Source organism: Carassius carassius, chromosome 8, assembly GCF_963082965.1.
Source record: "Carassius carassius chromosome 8, fCarCar2.1, whole genome shotgun sequence".
Taxonomy (NCBI): Eukaryota; Metazoa; Chordata; class Actinopteri; order Cypriniformes; family Cyprinidae; genus Carassius; species Carassius carassius.
In genome coordinates, this window is record NC_081762.1 from 16,405,301 (window position 1) to 16,429,059 (window position 23,759).

Consider the following 23,759-nt stretch of genomic DNA (forward strand, 5'->3'; position numbering starts at 1 on the left):
CAGCCGCTTGGCAAAAAAAAAATGAAACCCGGCCGCTTGGCTTTTGAAACCGATATTTGGCACCGAAAGATAAATAATTTATCGATAATCATAGTATCCAAGTTTTTCGTTCGATACCATAAAGGCATTCGAAGTTCGGGACCCAGCCCTACCTGTAACCCAGTTTTTTTTTCTTCAGGACAATCTGAAATTAATATTTCTGCTTATCAACATTGTGCCAATTTAGTTTGCTAAGTACTGAAACCAGAACATTCCTTCAAAGTCTAAATCTCTCTATTTCTCTAATGTCATGGCCAGCTCGTTCCCGACCATCACATAAAGAGGTTCACACATACTTGTTTGGTTAGGGGGATTATTTATCAAATATAACATAACCTGTTACAAAAATGTAACAAAATGTCTAGGGATTAAATAAACAAAAGAAAATAACAATCCAATGGCCAAGGAACATTGATAAATAATAAATCAAAAGGAAAACAGCAAATAACTCCTCTGAAGAACTAGGTTCTCACAGGGGAAGTACGGTGGGGCAGTTCAGCCAAACATTTATAATCTCCGCCCATGAATTATCCAATTAGCTTGGATGTCACATGATGAGGAGGATAATGGTTATCCTACCGCCATCAGGTAAAAGAAAAGGAAGACAGTGTCATAACACTATTGAGACCACTTCAAACTCCCAACAGGCCTTTGTCAATTTAAGGTACAAGGTGCACTTTTGATGTATTCTGGTCAATTTGTTGTCAATTAGCAACTGATGATTGGCTCATCAGTTCCAGCTCAAATGGAACTTGCCGATCAATTTTTGACTTACCGTGAATGGTCTAAGAAAGCAAAGTATAAGCTACTGGATCTTCTTGAGTTGATTAACATTTACATTTATTCATTTAGCAGACGCTTTTATCCAAAGCGACTTACAGATGAGGACAGTAATCAATCAAAAACAATAAAAAAGAGTAATGATATATAAGTGCTATAACAAGTCTCAGTTAGGTTAACAGTACACATAGCATGGGATTTTAAATAATTTAATATAAAGAAAACCGATAGAATAATAAAAAAAAGAATAGAGCAAGCTAGTGTTAGAGGTCTTTACACATACACACACACATACAATTGCATAATTAATGAAAAGAAGATAGAATACAAAAAGATTAGAAAGGTAGTTAGATTTTTTTTTAAGAATAGAATTAGAATAGTGAGTGTTAAAGTTAGAGGGTCAAATAAAGATGGAAGAGATGTGTTTTAAGCCGATTCTTGAAGATGGCTAAGGAAATCCATTTAATTTAATTAAATTTAACTAATTTGTTTGGAAATCCATTGTTCTATGCCGCTTTTGTACTATACTTTCCCAAACCCAGAATATCGCATTGCGAATTGTTCACTTCAAACCATTTCTCACTACAAGAGGACTTTCAAGCTTCCAATGCCTCCTCAGAAATATTTCCGAGTAAAACACAAGCGCTGCACTATAAAAGAAACATGAAACTCCTGTTCCTTCACGTTCTCTCCATCCAGCTCTACGTCCGCCATAGGCTGAGCTCACTCCTGCAACCGAGTGCCTGCCCATCACTGTTTCCATGCACAGTTGGAGGAAAAAGGCCTGTCCAAATCTTCAAAAGCGCGCCCTTCGAAAACCTCTTCCCATGCGGCGATGCTGTCTGTTTGAAAGACTTGTCTTTGTGTTGCTTCCATGCATGAGAGGAGCATCGATCAGAAGAGGTTGTCATTAAAAGTGGCGCTGCACTTTGTCTATTTTTGGTAGCATAAAAGAGGTTTGGGCGGTGTGTAGGGGCCCAACGGAGAACCGTCGTTAATCATTAAAGTCACCACGCTCTGCTGCGGCTCACACAGAACAATAACCGATGCAGTATGCATATGCTGTACCCACATGCATGCACATATTTTCAACACACGGCCAGGTGTGTGAAAGCAGTCTCTCTGAAATTCAGAGGGAATGTGGTTGTTCTCTCCTATTCACTTTGAAGACTTTGGGCAGAGTCACAGAGGAAGAAAAACAGATAAAAGGAGAGAGAGAGGTTGATGAAGCCCTGTAGGGTCCTGGTCTTATTGTATGATTATTTTCAGAGAGCCTTTGGTGTACTATCAGAGGTCTGACTCACATGGGGTGTGTTATCTAGCTTTCTTTGTGGTCCTTTTCTTCTACACTCCAATACATGGACCTTTTTGCTATACCAAGAGCTCTCAGTTGTTATTCTCAATACTTCCAGTGTCTTTAAAATTAGAGTAACAAGCAGCAGCGTACAATAGTACTAATATAATATGCCTAGCTGTAAATTAGAGCTGTAATCGGGCCTTAAAAGTTAAAAATACCCGACAGGACCCGAGCCCGACAGGTTTCTGCCCGAGCCCGACAAGTACATTTTGATTGACAGCTTTTTTTAAAGCCGAACCCGTTTACAGCCCGACATTATTCAAATGTGCGCGCACACACAGCTCTTTTTCCTTGTGTCAAGAATGAGTCATTTATACATGTTTACATGTACATAATTTATTCATAACTAACGTAGACTAGACCACTTGGAAGTTGGAATAAAGAAATAAAATAAGTCCTCTGTGACATCGTAACATCTCAGCATTTTAGACATAGGCTCATTTAACCTATAAATAGACCAACGCACCAATAAAAACGAGTCATTTTTAACAAATTAAATTAAGATAAATTTTAAATTAAGATGGGTATTTGGCAATGACGAAATTAAGATAAAGGCTCCGCCGGATTTGCTTCGCACTAGCAGATGATATTTAATAAAATAATAATGCCAACATTAGCATAAATACTCTGTCCACATTAAAGCTCAATGAATATTTAGTTATCATTTGAAAAACCTTTACTCACAGAGATTAGACTAGGTCTACATGTTTTTTTGGAGGAAAATGATTGAATCCACTGTAGTTGGCTTCAGTGCGTTCCTGCGCTCACTGATGGTGCGTCATTATACACTCATTATTCTCATTATAAACATGGTCAAAACTTTTCCACACTTCAAACTTTGCTTTAGTTGCTGGTGCAACCAAAACGTAATCACCAGAGGCAAGCCTCCGTTACACCTACTCGGCATCCATTTTCGCATCTTTCTTGCGCTAATCGAAACACATCACATGACTGCTCATTTACCTCGCAAACCGGAGCGCAAGCCCGAGCTCGGCCCGAGCCCGCGTAAGATGATATAAATTAAGATCTTCAGCTCTACTGTAAATGTTCTCTGCCTCTGAGGTAGAAGTCACACTTCAGGTGGTGTATTACTACTATTAATTTAATCATAACATTAAATCATACCAACCAATGCCTTCGGAAATCAGTGGTAAAAAATATATATATATATATTACTGCAGCATTTTCTAAAATTAAGATGTTTTTGTACCTCTAAAAGGGAAATTACACTTCGTCTTTGGCTCTTGTGGTACACCGAGCAATCTGTTTATGTATGAGGCTCTTAGTCCCAGTCATGCTTGTTCAACAAGCTTGGGTTTGAAGAGTAGAAGACCCACACACCTCAAGCTGTCGCTGTACAACACTCCATACTCTGAATCAGAAAACCATACCCACCGTCTTTGGCAGTAGGTCTTGTTTGGACCAGGATTTGTTTGGGTTTCACACTGAGCTTTTTAGACCAGACTGCAGTTGCAAACGCTCTCAGATTCAGAACATACGGACATATGCCGTCTTCTCTGAGCAGCAAGAACCAGTCTGGCTAGTTGTAAAATACAATTTTTGTGAAAGAGACTGCAAAATACTATTACAAAATGTACTATGAATATATATATATATATATATATATATATATGTATATATATATATATTCATAGTACATTTTGTAATAGTATTTTGGATTAGTTATTTTATCTATGATAAAATTATATGATAGTGATGTGTGCTAATTTATCCTGTGGTTAGCTATTGGCTAAAGTGTAAATGGCATGGTAAGATCAGGTCTCGATGAACCATAGATGCATGTGTCCAGCTGCCTTTGAATGCAAGAATGAATTCCATGTGAATGCCCCAACCTCCCTAAGAAATGCAAAAAATGCTTTTCAAAGTGGGTATCTTGGAATCTTAAAAGGATCCGTTTTTTCTAAACAAATCTTAAAGGCCTTATTCTAAACTCATGTATCCTGCTTAAAACCTCACCCCTTTCCCTACAAACACAGAAACTCCCATTCAAATCTGCCTCTATCCAGTCAACAAGGCTTTTTTTTTTTTTTGGTTCAATAATCCACTTCACTCAGATGTTCTTCACAATACATAATAAAAGATATGTTGCTACGAACCCCCTGAATAAGTGTTTAGCACATCCCTGTGATTAAATCAATGGCATTGGTAGCTAAGGTCAACCCATGAAACAGGCATGTTATTGTATTGTGGCTTTATTGCTTGCATGCATGCTGACTGTGCAGCACGCGACAGTACCGCCAAAGCAGAGCACCTAGATGCACAACTTCCCATTGGGCACCAATTACTGCTGCAGCCTGAATCAGTCACAATCCTCATTAATGTGTGAAATCGGGTTCAACTCAAGGGACTGTAAATGGTCTCTTGTGCGCCCCCACCTTTTCCTGTGTGAAACAGCACCGCTGTTAATTAGAGCCCTGTCCTGAGCCGAGCCCTGTGGGAGCTGAGAGTGGATCTCTGTGCTCTTAAAACCTGACACAATTCAGCCATGGGGTCTGTAGTATTGATAATCCAGCCGGACTGTTTTTAGATACAATGTCTGTCCACTTGGTCTGTTCCTGTTCTTCCAAGTGTAGATATTTCCTGGTTTTCCAAGTTTGTCTTTTATTTGCATTTTTTTTTTTAGGGGGGCAAGCCTAAGCAGAGAAGGTTATTATTCTTATTATTCTGGCGGGGAGTCTCTTGCAACCCCTAGAACCGTATGCAAAAAAGGTGTGATATTTGGCAACGTGATTAGATTACTCTCAATATCCCTAGTGCAGTGTTGGTGTCTTGTGCCCTCTTGCACCACCTACATTTTTACAGTTTAAACTGCATTGCCTATGAAATGTTGTCAACCTGGGGGTTCAAATTCTGCCTGGCTACATTACTCGCTATTTTGAATTTTGCACAAAACCTCCAACAGCTTTCATTGGTTTAATCCCCAAATTTGGCGTAGATCGTATTGAAACCATGTCTGTCAAAAGTTATTCAAAGCTTTTTGATACTGTAAGGCATTTAAAAATTTGAGGACCCCATTCGGTAATCATTGGTTTGACATACACACTGCCACCTACTGGTAAAAACTTACAGTAATGTATATTTTTCTTGACTTTACACCAATTCAAATCTGCATATTCCACAATATATTTCCCCTATCCGCCATGCCACAGTGAATTCAGTGTTGTGTCTGATAGCCTCTCCTTGTTAGCTTGCTCCTTAGTTACATTTGATTTTGCATCAGAAGCAGAGGAGCACAACAGATGTTTCTTGTCTTGCTCTCCCCGAGACCCACCTTTCTCTCTTTTTCTCAAGAGCTATGATCAAGGTGGTAAAGAGCCAATTATATGGGTCACAAAGAGATGTCACTCTCCACCTGGGGCGAGGTGTGCCAGAGCACACAACAGATGGAGGGCCACCCTTAGAGCAACTCTAATCAACACTTAAAATTACCCCTTTTTTTCTGTAGAAAACAATTGTTTTCCATATACAGGGAGGACGAGTATTTTCATGTGGTTCATAGTGATTTAAATGAATGTTTGGCTTTAGAATGTCAAGTCAGATCTGCCAGTCACAACACAAAGACACAGAAACAACTGTTTGCATCACTCTTTTGACAGCCTCTCCAGTGTCTGACAGTGTGTAACTGTGGAGATTGAAATCCACGTTTAAACATTAATTACTGAACCCAGCTAAGTCCTGTTTTAATTAAAGCTTCTATTTATTTCTATTTTTTTTTAGTATTAATAAAATATTGATATTTATTTTTATATCATTTATTACTTCAATATAGTAATGCAAACAAAGTCGATAATGAAGCATCTTTGCTTGTTTATAGAATGGTTTATTTAAAGCTCAACTGCTGTGTCTAAAGCATTTCCTGCTTTTTTAAATGGACACTGATGGCTTTGTGTTCATTATGCTGTGTGTTAACATTATTATCACCCCGTCTTATTGCCTACCCTTGTTTCTTGTATCAAAATACTGTTTGACTCCTGTGGTCATTGCACCTGGAAATGAGATAGCAACAATATTCCCTAGCTAATCCTCTGTACCGAATGGCTGATTTAGATAACATCCAGGTGTGTTTAAATCCTTGTTGTGTGCATGTGTATAGAGAGCTTAACCAGGTGCATAAAACTATGATTTTATATATTTATATTTACTTTTTTTTTTTTTTTTTCCGTTGTGGGTGTTTTGTCTGGGTGTCCTTCGTCAGGAGTTAGTGAATGAAGAAGTTTGCCCTGAGTGTGTATGGGGAGGGCGAGTGCTGTGGCTGACTTTAATTTACTTTTCTCTGAGATAGGGAAGTTATCATTTATCTCATCCACAGTATGGAGCTGTAATCCGTCAGGGGACACCAGTCCCGGAGCTCATGATTCAAATACACCCATGAGGCTGTGTGTGTGTGTGGATTAATGGGAACAGAGAAGGAAGAGGATAGTAATGAGATCTGGTAAGGATGAGGGGAAGTGGCCACACTACTTTATTGACCACTGCAGGAAGCACTAGAATCTAAGTTCTACGGTTTATTTCATGTGGTCAGTTGTTAAAGCACTATATGTAATACATACAAATTAATCTATCAATGGTTGAGAGGGGACAAGGAATTATTGGGGGGAGAAAGAAATGAGGGTGGGGGGGAGACACAACACAGGAAGAACAGATTTAGTATCTCTAACGTGTTAGAGCTCAAATGGGACCTCCAATAATTATATAAATGTGGCATTTGAAAACAGCTATTATTTTTGTAATTCTGTTTGGTGATGCTAATTAGCCAATTCACACTCTTTATCTGCAAGTTCATAAAATTAAATTTATTTGAATAATGGCAAAGCTTCCATATTTTTATGTTGTTTATTTATTTATTTACTTTGCTATGTTTTGCTTTTTTTGTCTTTTTTTTCACTTGATGTTTTGGTTTGTTTTTTATATACATTAAGTTTGGTCTCAGGTCATCAAAACCAATTTGCACCATGTTTACAAATGTATTTATCTACTGACTGTCTTATTTTCCCCCAACTACATATATTTAATTTATTTTGTGACTTGTACTTAAGGGAGGGTGATGTATTGGAAGGCACAATTAACCAGTAGAATTTAGTCAACTGCTAAGAGATATGCACGTGCTGTCTGAGAGACTGTTTCTAAGAGCTGTTAGAGAGGCGCGTGCATGTGAAGATGGTGCTAATAGAGCACAGGAGTATTGAAGTTATTTGTTTTGCTGCTTTATAGATCTTGAATGGTTAAATGAACACACACGTGTATGCCTATGTGTCAAAATGCCTCTCTTTGAAAGTCAAAAAGCAAACAGAAGAAAAAGACAACACGTGTAGCAGTATGTTGGATCCAGGCAGCTCTTAAAGTGACAGCAGTCTAATATTCCTGGATGTCATCCGTATTAATCAAACAACAAAAGAGAGAAAATCTCAAACTACTCTTGACTAAATCACTATTGTAACTTGACTAAGACGAAATATATACAGTATTTTATTTACACATTGAAGAAGGTTTTTATTCATGTGATTACTTTATACAATTTATGTAGCATTTTTTATGTATTTGGTTTAATTTACAGGGTTTGTTTTTGTTTGTCCTGTTGCTTGTAGTTAGTTTCTAATTCTTATTTCGCTGATTGTTTACTTGTATTCAGTGAGCTTGAGTTTATTTTCTTAGTTTAGACTAATTTTAGTTTTTAGAGTTTTTTTTAGTTTTTTAGGTGACTATATCATGATATACACTCACTGGCCACTTTATTAGGATCACCTATTCAATTGCTTGGTAACACAAATTGTTAATCAGCCAATCATATGGCAGCAACTCAATGCATTTAGGCATCTAGATGTGGGGAAAACGACTTGCTGATGTTCAAACCAAGCATCAGAATGGGGAAGAAATGGGATTTAAGTGACTTTGAACGTGTAATGGTTGTTGGTGTCTGACGGGCTGGTCTGAGTATTTCCAAAACTGCTGAACTACTGGGATTTTCACCCACAACCATTTCTAACCAGGGTTTACAGATAATAATCCGAAAAAGAGAAAATATCCAGTGAGCAGAATTTGTTCGGATGAAAATGCCTTGTTGATGTCAGAGGTGAGAGGAGAATGGGCAGACTGGTAAGAGATGATAGAAAGGCAACAGTACCTCAAATAACCACTCGTTACAACCAAGGTATGCAGAATACCATCACTGAACGCACAACATGTCGAACCTTGAGGCAGATGGGCTACAGCAGCAGAGGATCACACCGGGTGCAGCTCCTGTCAGCTAAGAACAGGAAACAGAGGGTATAATTCGCACAGGCTCACCAAAATTGAACAATAGAAGATTGGAAAAACTTTGCCTGGTCTGATGGGTCTCGATTTCTGCTATAACATTCAGATGGTGGGGGCGGATTTTTGCTTAAAGAACAAGAAAGCATGGATCCATCCTGCCTTGTCTCAACGGTTCAGGCTGGTGGTGTAATGGTGTGGGGAATATTTTCTAGGTACACTTTGGGCCTCTTAGTACCAATTAAGCATTGTTTAAATGCCACGGCCTACCTGAGCATTGTTGCTGACCATGTCCATCCCTTTATAACTACATTGTACCCATCTTCTGATGGCTCTTTCCAGCAGAATAATGCACCATGTCACAAATCATCTCAGACTGGTTTCTTGAACATGACAATGAGTTCACTTTACTCAAATGGCCTCCACAGTCACCAGATCTCAATTCAATAGAGCAGCTTTGGGATTTGATAGAATGGAAGATTCACATCATGGATGTGCAGCCAACAAATCTGCAGCAACTGTGTGATGCTATCATGTCAATATGGACCAAAATCTCTGATGAATGTATCCAACACCTTGTTGTATCTATGCCATTAAGAATTAAGGCAGTTCTGAAGGCTAAAGGGGGACCAACCCGGTTCTAGCAAGGTGTACCTAATAAAGTGGCCAGTGAGTGTATATCATTACTGCGAAACAAAATGACTCATGTCATGATATACAGTTTTGGTCCCATAGCCCACCCCTACTTGTACTGTATTAATAATATGGTGTTATTAATATAACATCCACCTGTCCAACTTGTTTTATCTTCTAGCAGGTGAGGAAACTCTTGGACAGACAGGTAGTGAGGCATTACAGACATTTTAGTTACCTGCAAAAAATACAAATAAAAAAATATATATATATTTTTTTTTTTATGTTTTTTTATGATTTGGTCTTCTAAATTGACATTGTCAGAACTTTTTCTCCTTTAATTGAGACATACAAGTAATCTGGCCACCAGGTAAAGTACCTTTTAGACAGTTAACCCTCAAGAGTACTGTTTGTTCCATCAGAAACATGCCTTTCATTCATGCTAGCAATCCCTTTGTTCGTCTTCAAAAAGTTAATGATAGTAGTGTGGCATGTGTTCGTCTGTTTCTTGATTGCCGTGTCCTCCAGATCAGCCTTGGGTGATTGTTATTCCATGGGTCAGTGTCAAGAGACTGTTTTAAATGGAGCAGATGAATGGGGGAGGGCAAGGAGGAGAGACCGAGAGAAAGATACGGAGTGAGGCGAAGAGAGCGAAATGGAGAGAGACAGGTCCCTTTTGATTGCTTTGGTAACGGGATTAGTATTCTGAGTCCATCAGTTCCATCTCACCGTCTCTTTGGCTGGTGGCAAAGCACTGAGGTCTTTTATGTGCTGCCTTCATTCTTAGCGACTTGCTTTCTAGCTACAGTCCCCTCTACTCTAAATTCAGATGCATACATGATTAGAGAGCTCAGGGTTGGAGGCCACCTCTGGCAACCAGCCATCACTACACATGGACTGTGGTGAAGGACTTCAGGTTAAAGTGTTTTCAATAACTCATGGCAAAAATGGCCACTTTATACTGCGCATAGGTACATAATCTATGTTGTCTATGTTGAAATTGTGACTACGTTATCACCAGGATTTGGATTTTATCATTGTAAAAAAGAAAAAAGTTAGTAATAAACCATCACCATTGTCCTTGAGTGAGACTCTTAACCTCAGGTTGCTCCAGAGGGTCTGCCCTTGTAATAGGTGATAAAGTTGGGAGTTTGCTAAGTAACTTATTCATTCAGGCAGTGAGGTGTGTGCTAAGCAGTGTTGGGGTAGTTACTCAAAAAATGTAATTAGTTACTAGTTACTAGTTAGTTCTGTAAATTGTAATGAGATTACTTTACTAGTTACTGCATTTGAAAAGTAACTTCACTACTTATTACTTTACTTTTTTATGGCCCTATAAAATCCGTTTTATTTTTTCTCAACTCCTTTTTAATGGTTACATTTAATTCTATTCATCAAAAAGCATGTCTAATTTATTTAATTCATAACACTTATACATTTTCACAGCAATTTATTAAAAGTTTAACAAAAATTACATGTTTTGGGCCCTATGAAATGTTTTATTTTTTTTTCACCATATGTTTTATTTTTTTAGCATGTGTAATTATTTCAATGCATAAAAACAACTTCATTTATTAATTTTTCTTAAAATAGCCTTATGAAATGTTTTTTTCCCCTCAGAAATTCTGTTGTGTATTTACATTTTTCTGGTTATCAAATGAAGGCATAAAACATTCATTTAGATTTTCTTTTAAATATAAATTGCATTTCTTTTTTCTTCTTCTGAGAAATATATTTTCAATCTGAGTATGAACAACAAACACAAACTATGCAGCATATAGTAAAAACAATTGCACAAATTGTCTTCAACAATACAGTGCAAAAACAGTGCAAATGATTCACAAACTACATACAAAATGAATGAGAAATATTGAGTGCAACAGAAAAAAAAATAGTGCAACTATCTTTATGAACTGTATAATTATATAATGATTTACATAGTATACATAATATAAATGATCGATCCGTTGGCTGTAATCAGTGTCAGAATCGATTATACCGGGACAACGACCCAAGTCTTAAATTCCAGTGCTTTATCAGATATGTAGCCTACCACTGTTTCATCCTTGTTTTTTATTTGTTTTATGTCAAAGTACTCTCTCGGAGAGTTTTCTCATGCAAATGTATTATTGTGTGTTTGTATTCATGCACTCACGACAGACTTTGCTTTCACTTTGTTTTCGTTCATTTTCCAAAGCAGTAGGCTATGTTAAGTAGTAGTTCAATAGACTACTTATTGGTTTAATATGGGAGAGTTTGAACCAATCTGGGCACGGGGGTGGGACTAAGCGTCACCAATCATTCTGTTTGGCTCAGAGGAACAAAAGCATTGTTTTTTTCTGACGAATCAATGTTGTCAAAATGCGACGACGTAATCACGTACACTATGGCGCCTCTAAGCGCTAAGATCAATCGTTATCGGGAACCCTGGCCCAGAACTTTACACACAGGCAAACACGGCATGTGTAACGCAGGAAAGTGCGTTCCTATGGTCTAGTAAAGTAGTGTAGTTACCAATATTATTAGTGTAATGCGTTACTTTACTTCGTTACCCAAAAAAGTAATATCGTTACTGTAATCCAATACTTTGTAACTCATTACCCCCAACACTGGTGCTAAGTAGGACTTCTTAAGACATTATATAATAGTGTTAGCTATACTGATACAGTAGTAGCCAGGGGGTGGGATTACTTGTCTTGACTTTAATGTGGTTTTGCTATTTGGTACAATTGCAGGGACCTTCAGTGTCGGAATATACTTGTGTTGACTTCAGTTGAAGTGCGTGTAAAAAATGCCTATTTGTGTATATAGGTGTTTCTTAGGCTATAGACATCTGTGGTCCTGTATCAAAAAACATGCCTTTCAAAATGTCACTAATTTATTTAATTTGTCTGCTACCCAAAATTGTCAATAATTAATTACATTAATTAATGTATTTATTTATTTATTTATTTGTATTTATTTTGTTCTATTTTTATATTATTCTATTTATATATTATTATTCTATTTTTTTTTTTTTGAAAGTCATGAACATGCACAACATCTCAAATCGTGTACTGTTTGATAATAGTATGGGAAAGAAATTGCACTAATGGAAATGACTTTGATGTTTTTTAGAAAAAAAAACTGTGTGAATTGAAAGGTACATCATGATGGACATATTAAAAACTTTTTCTAGTGATTCATTTATGTTTATGATCTCAACTATTATTGTAATTGGCACTGTTGATTCTTTGATCAAATCAATTAATAAATACGTATTTATGATTTACTATATTTCACCCTTTAAACTATTAAAATACAATTAGTAAAATGTTTTGAGTAAAAAAAAAAAGTTCATGGTGTTTAAAATTGCCTGAAGTTTAAGAAACACCCACATACAGGTATACAAGTTGTTTGTGTATATGCATTTTATATATAGTCTGGCTATTTACAGTTCAGATTGCATTTCATCTGCTAGAAGAGTGTTTAGAAAAGCAATGTTCTGAGACTATATTGAGTGGCATAGTCATCTTCTACTTTACAACGAACCCTCTTTCGCTCTAGTTAGAGTTAGATAATAATTAAATCTTCTGTGAGATAGCCAAATTGATATTCTCAATCTATAAAAATCATACTAAACCAGGTGAAATTGGCATGTTGAAACTCTCGGCGTGATACAAATTGGATCCCTCTGGATTATAGTGGGTAGGTTGGTACCAGCACAGTTACTGATATATAATGGGTTGTCCCTTAACAATGTCTCGTTACGGTTGAGAGTTCGGTATTCAGCAACCTTCAGCTTGTTACTATGTGTCTGAGTGTCTACCCTGTGGCTTAATCAATACTTATAGCCTCATGCTGTCTATCTTAAGGCCTTCTTGGGGGAATGATAAAAGAATTGATCACATCCCGCATGGCAGCTGCACTACATGTCTGGAAAGACAAATGGGAGATGGTTTCATTAGAATGGCTAGGCCTGTCCCGTGTGTTTCTGAGGGTTAACTTCGGTAAACCCGAAACCACATCCCTCCCCAGAGTCCCTGCCCATAGGAGTTGAAAAACAGGGTAGGGATGGTACAACATCCCAGAAAGAGAAGCAATGGTGCACCAAAGCCCTAGAGATCACTCTCTTTACTCTCTGAATAAGGGTGAGCAGATTTTTGACTTTCAGAAAAGTTGAGGAGAAAGAGGAGAGCAAGGTATTTTGGGCCCAGGTAACACACACACACACACACACACAAAGCCCTTGTGTCCCCTTGAACATCTCATCTTGCTTCTCTCCATTACTCCACTGCCATTTGGGTTGTAATGATGCAGGTGTGGAAAATTATAAGCAAGAAGATGTACGAGGACATCATGCTACCAAACGGCCCAGAGATCTCAATTTCCCCAAACCTCTCCTGTCGCCGTAAGACATCCATTGTCAGTGCTTGCCAACTCTTCGTGTTACACTGTAGCTTCCTACAATGCATCTGGGAAAGTGGACAATTGAGTAAGTTCAGGTAACTGCCTGGAGCATGTGGTGTAGGATGTGATGCGTAGGATATAATGCATCATACTTGAAATTGGTGTTAATGGTAGAGAGGGTGACAGATGAATAGAGAAGACATGTTGACTGCGGGTTTGCATGATTCCATAGCCTCAATCATGCTCTCCGGTGAATTCATAGAGTCACAGTTATGTGCCATTCAGTCTCCTCCACCTAGACATCTTATTTGCATTTTAATGGATCTATATTAGCTTCTTTTACTTGAGTTTCTTTTTGTGCAACATAGAAAAGTGAAAGCTTTCAAGCTTCAGATGAGATGTAAATTTGGTCCATACAGCCCATGTGTTATATTCTAGAATTTCTGTTGTCATATGATTACACTAACTAACTGTACAAGAAATAGATGCAAATTACTAAAAATTGAAAATCTTCCAGTGAGCTGTTAACCACTGCATCCGGATTGAATCAGTCTCTTTGTCTGATTTCTTGTCAGCTGCATACATCGAGACCACCTCATATCAGAAAAAAAAGAAAGAAAGAAATAAAGAAAAACATACAGTAATTTGCACCAGACAAGGAATAACAATCAGTTTTGAAGTGGTTACTTTTCTAAAATGAGATAACTTCAATGACATATGCAACCTTCAGAGGGCACAGCCTTCAGAATGAAACACTGTGATTTGAACGAACCATTCCCATTTGATTGAATCATTCATAAAAGATCGGCCAATTTATTGGATCTAAAGAATGAGAAGTTGTCAAATTTGAAATCATGGCTTTTCTGTCATGAACAAGGAGAGCTATTCTAGAAGATTTAACACTATTACAATCTTTGCTTTACTGAAAGCTATTGTAAAACGTGAAATATAATGTACAAGCCACTTTTTCTGGTACTCTTATGGCAAGAAAAGTGGAATACTGATCAACCCGATCTGAACCCAAACTTTTCAGATTAATTGAAGTGGTGGTCTGTTTTCTTTTTGTTTGATATAAAGACAATATAGCAGTGTTCCTTTTCCCTCTATCTCTTTTTTGCCTTTGTTGGTGTGTCTTTGTCTAGGTCATGTTCTTCCCTCAATGCTGTAAGCACAGAGAAATGTGAAATCCTAAATGAGACTGAGGCATGGTGCTTGGGGGGATATAGGCCTGCTCCCAATGCACGCCAGTGTCAGCCCACAGACATAAATTGGCGACAAGGGGGACAGGGACAACTCTCAGAGGGTACTGTAGTCCGCTGGGACCTTTAGACAGTGTCCATGAGCAGGAATATGTCTATGAGAGCCATGGGAGACAGATGTGAGAGGTAGAAGAGGAAAGGGAGACTGAAGCAGAAAAACAGAGCATGGGCATGGTTTCGTCTTACACAATGGTAGTTTTTTTTTTTTTTTTTTTTTTTAGAGTTAGACTGACCGTTCTCTGTTTGTGGGTTTTCTGTTGTCATGTTTTGAAAGGACTCACAGTTTTATCTCTGTGTGATACTGTATGACAGTTCAGTTGCTGAACTGGTGGGTAGAAACATTTTTTATTATTTTATTTTCTTTTAAGAATAGTTACAGTATTGTATGTGTGTATTGATGAAAGAGACAAATAAAACATTTCAGACTCTTCTCTACCCAAAAATTGGGCACAATTTCAATGACTCTTATGGGCCTTTTCTTCCTAAAATATTTTGACATTTATGTCCAGGGAAGAAAAAAAATAATAATACAAAAAAATCTATAATTTATCTCAAATTTATTTTTGTTTAGAAATCTATTCTACAATTATATTGAATTATATTTATATTTTTGATTTGTATATTGTATATAATATTTTATATTACATTAAATTGTATATTTATATATACCTCACAGAACTACACAATTATGCACTTTATTTATTTTTCTTTATTTCTATATTTCTTTACTTTATTTCTATATTACTTTATTTTCTATATTTCAAACCTAAAATAACTGTCCTATATAGCTATTCAACATAAAAGTATAAATAAAAGCTATGCAATAACTAAAAATATAATTGAATATTTAATAATGAAGAACATATACATTTGAAAAATATAACAGCTTTTAATTTAAGTGAAATTAAAACAGTCTTTACATAAACTATAAACTGTATATGCATGAACTATATTGAATATTGATTAATCTTTATTCAAGCTATTAAAGTTAACCAGCAAGCAGAGTAGTGAGTGATTTCCCTTTTTATTTCTTTGATTTACAACTCTAAAACCTGATGCACGATGCGGATAAGACACACATCCAATTTTATTATGTTATGTTATGTTATGCTATGCTATGCTATCTACACAGTTATACTCTTTATTATTTTTATTTATTTATTAGATATTTATCACTTTTTATTTTCAAAACTATTGCTCATGTGTGCATCACCGCTCAATGTATGCTAACCACAGCTTCAACACATAATTATTTCTATATAGCTTCCTAATTCTGATTTGCAACAACACCCCCAGATCCTTCAGCCAATGACGTTCTTCCATCTTGATGTCTGACACCAGTGCCGATTTACTGAGTCTTTGTAAAAGCTATCAGTGTTCCAGCAGAGCGTGGAGTCATTTGTCAGGTGCCAGAGTGACAGGAGCTGTTTATCTGATGTTATTCTGATGCTCACAGCGAGATCCTCAACACCCTCATTACACCTGGAGACATGTTGCTAACACATTGCAGTCTGTTTTTCACCATTACAGCACTTTAAATAGGTTTCAGATGCATGAAATCACGCTGACTGTCATAGACACAGCTAAACAATGCTAGGAGATTGATTTAGAGAAAAGGTGGGTGGTTTATCATTACCTTTTTCCTTTTCTGTTATTATTCTTATTCAAACAGCTTTTGTTTTTCAGCGAGAATATGTTAACGGTAGGGGTGTGACGAGACACTTATCCCACGAGATGAGACATGCGAGTGAGTTCACGAGGACGAGACGAGATTTGTAGACTTTTTTTTTTTAGAGAAATCCTTGATAATAAAATATATTGGGAAAGTAGTATTTTATTCAACTGAAAAACACTAAATGCAAAAAAAAATTATGGGTGCATTTTGAGATCAGCTTGTACTTTATGAAATTAAACATCTATTTTAATAAATTTTATGCAGTAATAAACAACATATTAACACTGCAAAAGGTTTTGCCACAAACTCAACTGGCTATACTATAAATAAAAATAAATAATAAACAACAATAATATCCCTTTAAAATTGTATTAATTTAAAAGCATGTATAATTAATTAAATCATGGAACATATACATTTTCACATCAGTTTATTAAAAGTTTAACAAAAATTACATGTATAGGGCCCTATGAAATGTTTTCTTTTTTTCTCATGTTATTTATATTTTTCATTGTTACCAAATTCTGTGTTTTAGCGTGTCTAATTATTTGAATGTATAAACAACTTAATTGATTAATATTATATTTTATACTACAGGGCCGTTGAATGCTTGAATCTGATTGACTGACGAACTTTCTGAGGTGTGCAATTATTTTCTGGGAAACGCAAGGGTGAACGTAGTTCCAGGCAGCTGTCCTGACCGCATTACAGTTCCATATAACTTTGCATAGTAAAGCTGTAATAACGGTCACGCAGTTTGCACAAAAGGTTTTGTCAGCGCTGCCCTGACAAATTTATCAGTTACAGTTAGCATATATAGTGTAGCAACTTGTTGTTTCCATTAACCAATGCTATGTGACTAAAACATAATTTTTTCTTCTTGCGATAAGTCATGGTGACGGATATTAGTAGATTTATGCATATCGCATGTTAGTAGATTGGCCACATCAAAGCCATAATGAGCTGCAGACATGTGCAGTGAAAATGTGGGGTTATCCAAGCATTAATGGCAGATAAAAGCCTCTTATACTTGAGTGCAGCCACGTATGAGGTGTTTTTTGGAGGTTATATTACATTAAAGAATGATCGTATGACTTTCACATACGCCAGGTGACCTGTAAATGCAAAAAAAAAAAAATTCAATTGCAGTTTTGCTAAATATTTCTTTTTCAAATTGCCCGAAGAACCACCTTATTCAAGCATTTTTTATTTTTATTTTTTTGCAATATAGGGTAGTTTTTGCAGAATTGACGTGTTTCTATTGGGCATATTTTCAATTTTCGCAGTTTGAAGGGTAATGAAAATGCACTGCCCGAAGTTGCAAATATGGCCGCTAAGTAAACTGACTTTCCTTGAAATGGGTTTAGCCATGGAAGGTCAAACAGAATATTGATTTTCATAGAGTTGGCATTAATATGTTGTTAGACTAAAAGCATGATCCACAGAACATAATAATATTGGGTTAAAACATAACAATATTGTTAGTATTCACTACTGGATGATTCGAATGTTTGAATTAAATGAAATATAATTGAGTTTTAATTAGGTGTTTTAATGAAGTAGCTTCATAACCAAGACTGTTCTCTCCTCGTTTGGCATCATGTATATTTTTCCACTCCTACTTCATTCTGAAATTGCCTAAAGGTACTTTTAATGCTGCCTAGAGCTGGGCTAAAACAAGATATCTTGCATAATTAAACATAATTAAGTTGCATACCTTTTGGATTAGATTTCACGTCAGGAGTGCCTTAAATGCTGCCGGTGGAGGTTTTGGAACAGAGTTAGAGCCAATGAGGTAGCAAGACAAAGACATCGGAAGGGAAAGAGAGAGAGAGACGGAGAGGGAAGGTAACATCAATCTTGAGTGATTTAGCAACAAAATGACAAATGGATTGACAGACTGCAGAACTCATTCTAGGGTCAGGTTAGCATGCAAACAGGTTACGATTGATGTGATAGCCGGTCGTTTCATTTTCTATTCAACCGTCCTCTCTGACATAAACTCCCACACATATCCATGTCCTGTCAACACCCCTCCTCAACCCTCAGCCCACACATACTCATTTTTTAGTCCATCTTTAGCTGAATTGTGCCAGCATTCTCTTAGCTGCCAGACTCCTGAACCTCCTATATCTGGACTGTCTGTCACAGGAACACCCTGGCAGGGCCAGAGCGGCCCATGTCCTTCAGAGGCGAGGGTCCAGGGGCCCATATCCATGGGCCTCATTTATGTTCATCTGCACTGACGTTAAGTGAAATTTTCCCTCCATTTTGTTTGTTAGCCACTGCTACTCTTGACAGACAGGGCTATTTATCATAATATCAAATGCACAACTCCCTTCCTCTCAACACTGTGCTAATATTTGCTTGTGCACACTGTAGCTTTGCAGATACTGTACAGTATGTCACATAAACATTTTCGATTTAAAATTCAGTATGTTTCTTTAGTCTGTTAAAAATATTATTATCAATGGAAGGTTGTATGCTTATTTAAAAATCTGACCATGTATTTTCTTTATCTCTTAAATAAAAGTTATTTTATTCAGTAAATGCATTGCACAAACTATTTTCACTGCCACCATGGAAAAGCATCACGTTTTGTATATATTTTTTTTCTATGAAAAATAAAGCTGCTAGTAATGACCACATCAGCTCATGCATATAAGTAGAGTAATTAATAGTCATTAAAATGTTTTAATAGCCATTAAAATGTTCATAAATGTGGAGGCTCTATGAAAGTAGGACAGGTTTTTTTTTTTTTTTTTTTTTTTTTTAGCCCTTATTTTTTTTATTTATTTTTTTTAGCTCTTATTTTATTTAATGGTAGTGCTTGAGCTAAGGTACATTATCGTTCTTAGAGACATCAGAGAAAAATAATTTCTCCCTATCTGAAAGACTCCTTTATATCCTCAGTACAGAACAAGAGCTACATAGCAGAAGCTTTTAATATAATGAACAGGTGCTGTTTTTTCTTCCTCTGTGGAAAATAATAGAGAGAGAAAACAAGAAAAAGAGGGCTGTTTTCTTTTACATTGTTTGTCGGAGTTATGCGCTTATAGATTGTATAGTCACAGTCAGCCAATGTTATTTTAGCGTCATTGAGATATTTATTTATTTCTGTTTTATTTCAAGTAGCATTTTTTTATTATGTTATTTTAGTTATTAGTTAACTTTTTCAATTTTAGTTTCAGTTAACTATAATAACCTTGGAGCATCATTTACTCACCCTTACTCAACCTGTTTGACTTTAGTTCTTCAGCAAAATAAAAAAGGACAAGTTTAGAAACAGTTTGGGCTGCACCTTTCTATTAAATAAAAGTGGAGGTGAACCTGAGGATGTTAAACTCGGAAAAAGGAAAAAAAAAGTGTTCCATATGACTTATATATGCAATAAGTGCTCAATATCACTATATTGCAAGTCTGCTGAGAACATGTGAAACATGAAATAAATATTGATTGTTTGCAGTGGTTACTAATCATTTAGATAGCATTAAAAACTCCTTTCGTGTTTCACACAGAGAAAGAGAGAGAGAGAGAGAGAGAGAGAGAGAGAGAGATGTATGACTGAAATATGACAGAAATGTTAATTTTTGCCTGAACTCTTCCTTTAATATGACTGTACCTGAAGACTTTTGATGTTGAAACACAAATCGAGTATACAGTGAAGTTTTTAAGACCACTGTCAGCTTTACAACCCACAGAATCAGGATATGATCTACAGGAGAAATTATAATAATTCACTCTACAGGATCTCTTCATTCACCCCTTTTATAAAACTTTAGGGATAATAATCCCCACTGTGAGACCGCAGGTGGCCTTACCATCTCCACTGCCTCCAGTGCTTGCTCACCAGGCATCAGCTCTTAATTGAATTTAGTAATGTAAATTGGAGCTGGGGTCAGTATCAGTAGAGAAGTATACCTGGAATTCTTGTCTTCTAATGTCCTGTAAAAGTCCACTTTAATAGAGTGATTTCTAATGTGAAAGCAGGGTGAGGCGACAGCATAGCCAGGAAAAAAAGAAAAGAAAAAGAAAATAGGCTCCCTGAGCATTTCCGCCCCCGCAGGGTGAAGGGAAAGAAAAAGAAAGCATCTTCAGAGACAGCACACAGAGCAGCTCGGGCTTGCTATTAAAAATAAAAAGTATACTATATCACGACTACAGAAAAAAAAAAAGGAAAATGGAGGTGGATTTGGCCTCTGTTCCCAGGGTTTGGCTAATTTACTGTGAAGTAATGACAGAGGCAGAAATATCTTCAAACGCTGAGCTCACAACTGTTTTGGTGCTTGTTTTGAGGTCTGTTTCACTGTTGTGCTTATTTTATGAAACATTTCCATCACTGGCATGTATTTGTGTCGCTGTGTGATTATTCATTTACATTTACATTCATTTAGCAAATGCTTTTAAGCTAAGTGACTTTATAGAATAAACTTGTTTCTTTAGTGTATTTGTGCAGAAATATGATCCATTTGACCATTTTTACATTTTAATTATAGTGGTCAAAATACTCTTCAGTTTTTAGTTGTAAAACATGTTCTTCAAAATATATAAATACATACATACCTGCAGATGTACAGTAAAATAGTGTAGTTAATACGTTTTTTTTTTTTTTTTTTCTGCTGATTTTCTTAGCACAATTATTTTCATGTATTTTTTTTACAAGTATTTTAAATTGGGGTTGCACTTATTTGCATTTGCACACAAATTAATTAAAATTAATTAATAATTAATTAATTAATTAATTAATTAATTAATTTAATAAAAAAATAAAAAATAAATAAAAAAAAAACCTTGGAATCATGTTACCCTTAAGCTACTACAGGCAGCCTGCCCTGCCAAAATTCACCAATGGCAAGCAGTGCACAAATGAATTGTTCTTGCATTTAAAAATAATTAGAGACTATTTGTTTGTTAATTGACAGCCCTACCCAACTCTTTTATTTTGCTTTTTCAATTGGGCAATATAATAAATACTTATATATTACTTACAGTGTAGTTTCCAACACTTCGGCATTGCAAATATGCAGTTATTTCAGTGTGTTATCCTATATCGAAACAGGATGGTTTATTTCTTTATAGTGGGTATGTAATTTAATTGTGTCGGAATTGCACAGTCCTATGCAAGTGATTGCAAACTGTAAACTAGAGCAGAGATGGGTGAAGGACATCCGTGTTTGTTTGCGTGCATGCAAAGCCTGTGGATATTGCTAATGGCAGGGTGTATATCCTAAACACAGAGGGTACGTGTCAGTTCTGGCATCACAGTGGGCAGGACCGAAGGATTACACCACACCACTTTACATGGGCAGACGACACATGCCACAGCCATCATTCATCTGTGCCTGTTCAGTGCTAATGGTACAGATGAATGTGTACCTAGTGTGTGTGAACAAATCATGGTAGCTGGGCTCATGTTGGCATTTAGAGGCAATATGATGCCAGTGTTATTTAGCCCAAAGTCTAAACCTCAGCCTCAACCATCACACACATTTACTCACTTTGCCTTTTGTCTGTTACTGTGTCTCTTTAATTAAAGGCATAGGCTAGTTCACCCAAAAAGTCATTTATTACTCACCCTCATGTCATTCCAAACCCATAAGACCTTTATTCATCATTGGAGCACAAATTAAAATATTTTTGATGAAATCGGAGAGCTTTCCGACCCTGTGGCATCAGTGGTTTAACCATATTTTTTTTGGAAGCTACAAGAATACATTTTGTATGCAAAGAAAACAAACCACTTTATTCAACAATTCTTCTGACCACAAACTTTTAAAAAGAAGTGTTAGTTTGTTTATAAAATTAAGGCATATTGAATTTTCTGAGAAAAAGAATCAGAGCATTTTTAATTAGTTTGCATCGACAGCTTTATTCTGCATGTTTGTTTTAAATTTGCTTCAGACGTTATGTCTGTTATGAGAGTATATGTTTCCTTTGACGTCTTGAGAAATGACTCTTTTAATTGTGTGAACCCTTAGACAAATAAATGATTGTTTTTTCACTTTGTTCTGGGTTTGTTTTGCAGGTCAAGTAATTGAGGCTGAGGATTTAAGAGATGAGCATGTTTTGTGTCTGAAGGCACTGCAAAGAGTTAAAACAGACTCTTTTTTTCAAGTGCTCGCTTTTTGATGTGTGTACTTTATCTCCCCGGGGTTCACATCTCTCTTGGAACAGAAGCAAGCAGGGATATGTTGTGTGGGTGAACATGAGGTAATTATTTTGGCATGGATTTGATAAGTTTTGGGTATGTGTGCAAAAGCAAGAGAGGGGTTCATTTAGTGTGTACAGTATGTGCATCTCCATGTAGTTTTCCATCTCTGACTGGCTCAGTGCATTTTTAAATAAATAGATAGATGCCTAGAGAACTCTTTGCTGAACCCTCAGGGGGAAATGCAGGTGCGAAACAGCAGTGACATCAAATATAGAATGCATGAACCTCAACTACGTAAAAACTCAGATACAGAGCAGTTACAATAAACAGTGCAAAACAAAGCACAGAATGCATCAAAACATATAACCTAGATAGATGAGTGCTTTAGGCGGTAACCTTACTAAATCCAAGAGTGAGTAAAAATGGATAATGTTTCTACTAACTGAGGGTGGGCCTGGCAGGAGGAGGAGGAGGAGGAGGAGGAGGCGGTATTGTAATGTTTGATGGTAACAGGCAGAGAAGATTCCCTCCAGCGCTTTTTAAAACAGTATTGTGGAATAAGCCAGTGACTGAGAATCCAAAGTGGTTTTCTTAAAGGGATAATTCACCCAAATTGAAAATGCTGTCATTGTTCACCCTTTTGCATGTCGTTCCAAACCTGCATGACTTTATTTTGTTGAACAATGAGTTTGAGGCTGTTTTGGACAACATTGGTTTTCATTATTTGGACAGAAAGAATTAAAACCTTCTTCCTTTTTTCCATATTTAATATGAGCATATTCTTCTGTATCAATCAGGCATAAAAGCCTGATATATCAAATATGATTTAATATTATTATTATTATTATTAATTGCATTATTTTTATTTTATTTTTTTTTTTGTCTAATAGTTTAACAGACTGGTCAGACTGGTCATATATATATATAGGCATAATGAAAAATCATATTTGTTATTTGATCTTTAATCTTAATTTTTTCTGATTATTATGTTATTTCACATGTCAGGCTTAAGTTAAAGTTAAAATACTATATATACGTATACATGCTAAATTTATTTTTAAAAGCATTCTTATATTTGTATTTATCACATGTCAGGAGAACAATGCACAGTGAGAAAGAGACAGGGAGAGACTGAAAGTATATAGCAGTCCTCAGGCAGGAAGACGGAACGTGACCGGAATATTCTGAAGGTACCATGTGCCACCT

At 36.3% G+C, this 23,759-nt stretch overlaps 1 protein-coding gene across 12 annotated transcripts in view; it reads left to right on the top strand.

The window, feature by feature from the left end:
* adgrb2 (adhesion G protein-coupled receptor B2) overlaps nt 1–23,759 on the top strand; it is a 300,747-nt gene that overhangs the window by 103,581 nt on the left and 173,407 nt on the right. The window lies entirely within an intron of this gene.